Here is a 4,927-nt window from a genome sequence, read left to right as displayed (position 1 = left end):
CACACACACACACACACACACAATACACCCTCCTATACATACATATATATGTTTGGATATATATATATATATATATGTATATATATATATATATTCCCTTCAACTATCCTCATACTGAGTAAAGTCTTATGAATTAGAGTTATCATTTTTCTATGTTGGAATGTAAATAATTCAACGTTAATACATTCCTTATCATTTCTTTTTCCTGTTTACCTTTTCAGTCTTCTCTTGCATCTTGTATTTGAAAGTCAAATTTTCTGTTCAGTTCTGTTTTTTTTTTCACGAAGAATGCTTGAAAATCCTGTTTCATTGAATGACCATATTTTGCCCTGTAGCATTATACTCACTTTTGCTGGGTAGGTGATTCTTGGTTTTAGTCCTAGCTCCTTTGACCTCTGGAATATCATATTCTAAGCCCTTCAATCCCTTAATGTAGAAGCTGCTAGATCTTGTGTTATCCTGATTGTGTTTCCACAATACTCAAATTGTTTCTTCATGACTGCTTGCAGTATTTTTTTTCCTTAAGGTGGGAACTCTGGAATTTGGCTATAATGTTCCTCGGCGTTTTCTTTTTGGGATATTTTTCAAGAGGTGATCAGTGAATTCCTTCAATTTCTATTTTGCCCTCTACTTCTAGAATATTAGGGCAATTTTGCTTGATAATTTCTTGAGAGATGGTGACGAGGCTTTTTTTTTAATGCTTTATTAACTTCTGATTTACATCATTCATTTATGCCAGATTTTGAGTTACAAATTTTCTCCCCTTTTTTCCCCTACCCACTGCCCCAAAATAGCAGTCCCACAGGATATCCCCTTCTCCAATCTGCTCTCTCCCATATTTTCTCCCATACCCCTTTCAACTTTTCCAGTGGATCTCTATGCCTCAGTGCCTGTATATCTTATTTCCCAATTACATGTAAGATAGTATTAATAATAGTATATACATACATACATATGTATATATATTTGAATATTTTATTTTAAAACTTTCAATTCCAGATTCATTCCATTCCTTCCTTGTCACCCACCCTTACCGGGAAGATAAGCAGTTAAGTATAAGTTGTACATGTGTAGCTAATGCAAAACAATAACATAGTAGATATATTGTAAAAGACTAACTATATTTCCCTCCCTCCTATCCCACCTCCCACTTGTTCTATTCTCTACTTTGATCTCATTGCTTTTCAAAAGTGGGTGCTTCCAACTTCCCTCTCCCCCAGCCTGCCCTCCCTTCCATCATACCTGCTCTCATCCCCTTCCCCCCCGCCACTCTCCTGGAGGGTGAGATACCCTATTTAGTGTGTATTTCATTCCCTCTTCAAGCCAAATTCAATGGGAATAAGGTTGACTCATTCCCTTTTGCCTTCCTATTCTTCCCCTCCATTGTAACCATTTTCCCATGCCTCTTCTGTATGAGATAGTTTACCCCAATCTTTCTTTCCCCATCTCCTCTCATTATATTCCTCTCACCTCTTAATTTCACCTTTCAAGTATCATCCCTTCCTGTTAAATTGGTCCTGTGCCCTCTATGTATACGTGTAAACGTATATACACACATTCACATATGTATTCATATGCACATATACCCTCATATATAGACACACACACACACACACACACACATATATATATATTTCTAATCCCTTCAACTACTGAGAAAAGTTTCATAAGTTACAATTATTTTTTTTTTCATGTAGGAATATTAATGGTTCAACTTTGACAAGTTTCTTATGATTTCTTTTCCCTGTTTACCTTCTCATGATTCCCTTGCTTCTTGTATCTCAATGTCAAATTTTCTACTCAATTCTGGTTTTTTTTCAGCAAGAATGCTTGAAAGTTCTCTATTCCACTGAATGACCATATTTTACCCTGAAACATGATACTAAGTTTTGCTGGGTAGGTGACTCTTGGTTTTAATCCCAGCTCCTTTGACCTCTGGAATATCATATTCCAAGCCCTTTGATCCCTCAGTGTAGAAGCTGCCGGATCCTGGGTTATCCTGATTGTGTTTCCACAATATTCAAATTGTTTCTTCCTGGCTGCTTGTAATATTCTCTCCTTAATCTGGGAATTCCTGGACCTGGCTATAATATTCCTAGGAGTTTTCTATTTGGGTCTTTTTCAGGAGGTGATCGGTGGATTCTTTCAACCTCTATTTTGTTCTCTGGTACTAAATCAGGGCAATTTTCCTGGAGGATGCTTTCTAGGATCTTACTTTGCTCATGGCTTTCAGGTAGTCCAATAATTTTTAAATTATCTCTCCTAAATCTATTTTCCAGGTCAGTGGTTTTTCCCATGAGATATTTCACATTGCCTTCTATTCTTTCATTTTATTTTTTGGATCTGTTTAACAGCAGCTTGATTTCTCATAAAGTCACTAGCTTCCATTTGCTCTGATCTAATTCTGAAGCAATGATTCTCCTCATTGAGCTTTTGAGATTCTTTTTCCATCTGGCAAATTCAGCTTTTTAAGGCATTCTTCTCCTCATTGCCTTTTTGAGCCTCTTTTGCCATTTGAATCTGTTTGTTTTTTAAGGTATCATTTTCCTCAGTCAGGCTGTTGATGCTCCTTTCATAATTTTCTTGCATTGTTCTCATTTCTCTTCCCAATTTTTCCTCTACTTCTCTTATCTGCTTCTTAACATGCTCTATGGCCTGTAACCAGCTTGTATTTTCCTTTGAAGCTTTTGGTGCAGGAGTCCTGACTTCACTGTTTTCTTCCTGTTCCATGCTTTGCTCCTTTTTGTCCCCAAAATAAGAGTGTAATGTTGGAATCTTCAGTCTGCTTTGTTTCCTTTGCCTGGTCATGTCGTCCCTCAGTCACTTAAACCCTGGGCTTTTTGTCACAGTAGGACTCTGCCACTGGACAGGAGAGCTTTCATCCCAAATGCTGGGGTTTTTTCAGCTCCTGGAGGTATTCGATGGGTACCCTCTCTGAGGTCTCCACACACTCTGGCAAGCTGGACACACACCCCAGGACCTCCACCTTAGACTGCAATTCAGATCCAAGCAGGTTAAAGCAAGAGCAATTACACCTCACACTGGTGCTTGGTCTCCCTACACTCTGCAAGTCAGGAGCTGAAGCTGCCATGTGGCACTGGTTGGCTGTGCCGGCACCTCATCAGGTTCTTACCACAGGGGGCAAAAAAAGTCACATACTCCTACTTACTGGGTCCCAAAGTCCAGACTGCACTGACCTCTCACTTTGTCCTTTGCATCTATGTGTTGATAAATCTGGAAACGCCCACAGCTGCTGCTGGAGTCCCTTTGGCTGGCTGCTGGTCAGGCCCTCCCTGGGGCTAAAGCCTCAATGTGGGGCTGGGCTCAGCTCCCATTGCACTGTCCTGGATTCCTGCTGTTCTGCCAGGCTTTCTTCAGTGGGAGGTGAGCTTCTCTGTGTCATTTTGTGGGTTCTGCAGCTCCAAAGTTTGTTTAGAGTTGCCCTTTTACATCGATTGGGGAAGGTGGAAGCCAGAGCTACAGGAAGGTCATGCTTCTACTCTGGCATCTTGGCTCCACCCCCCCAGCGAGGCTTGTTTTTGATCATAGCTTTCAGGTATTCCAATAATTTTTAAATTATCTCTACTGGATCTATTTTCCAGGTCAGTGGTTTTTGCAATGAGTTATTACACATTGCCTTCTATTTTTTTTTCATGTGTTGCATCTGTTTTATAGTATCTTGATTTCTCATAAAGTCATTAGCTGCCAATTGCCCCAATTTCATTTTGAAGGAGTTATTCTCTTCAATTAGTTTTTGAAATTTCTATCAGCCAAATTTGGATTTTTAAGGCATTTTTTCCTCATTGGCTTTTTAGGCCTCTTTTGCCATTTGATTTAGTCTATTTTTTATTTTTTTTTAACTTTTTTTTTTCATTTTTCAATGCTTTATTAATTTCTGATTTGCATCATTCATTTCTGCCAGATTTTGAGTTACAAATTTTCTACCTGTTTTTCCTCTACCCACCACCCCAAAATAGCAGTCCCACAGGATATCCCCTCCTCTAATCTGCTCTCTCCCATATTTTCTCCCATACCCCTTTTGACTTTTCCAGTAGGGCTTTGGGGATCTCTGTGCCCCAGTGCCTGTACATCTTATTTCCCAATTACATGTAAAATAGTATTAATAATTGTATATGTATATATAATCATTTGATTTTAAACCTTTGAATTCCAGATTCATTCCCTTCCTCCCTTATCACCTGCCCTTACTGGGAATATAAGCAGTTCACTATAGGTTGTACATGTGTAGCTAATGCAAAACATTAAAATAATAGATATATTGTAAAAGACTGACTATATTTCCCTCCCTCTTATCCCACCTCCCACTTGTTCTATTCTCTACTTTGATGCCATCCCTTTTCAAAAGTGGATGCTTCCAACTTCCCTCCCCCCAGTCTGCCCTCCATTCCATCATCCCCCCTCTCATCCCCTTCCCCCCTACTCTCCTATAGGGTGAGATACCCTATGTAGAGTGCATTTCATTCCCTACCTGAGCCAAATTCAATGGGAATAAGGTTGACCCATTCCCTTTTTCCTTCCTATTCTTCCCCTCCATTGTAACCATTCTCCCTTGCCTCTTCTATATGAGCTAGTTTACACAATTCTGTCTCTCCCCACCTCCTCTCATTATATTCCTCTCTCACCTCTTAATGTCACCTTTTAAGTATCATCCCTTTGTATTAAATTGGTCCTGTGCCCTCTGTCTATGTATACCTGTAAACATATATACACATTCACATATGTATTCATATGCCCATGTATCCTCATATATAGACATATATATATATATATATATATATATATATATATTTCTGTTCCCTTCAACTGTTTTTATACTGAGAAAAGTTTCTTTTGTTACAATTATATTTTTTATATGTTGGTATTTTAATTGTTCATTTTTTATAATTTCTTTTTGTTTTTTTTTCTT

The sequence above is a fragment of the Petaurus breviceps genome, unplaced genomic scaffold, assembly GCF_028583685.1.
Source record: "Petaurus breviceps papuanus isolate PSGF00001 unplaced genomic scaffold, PetGlider_PUasm1.0 140, whole genome shotgun sequence".
NCBI classification, from domain to species: Eukaryota; Metazoa; Chordata; class Mammalia; order Diprotodontia; family Petauridae; genus Petaurus; species Petaurus breviceps.
Note: the sequence above shows the minus strand (reverse complement) of the source record.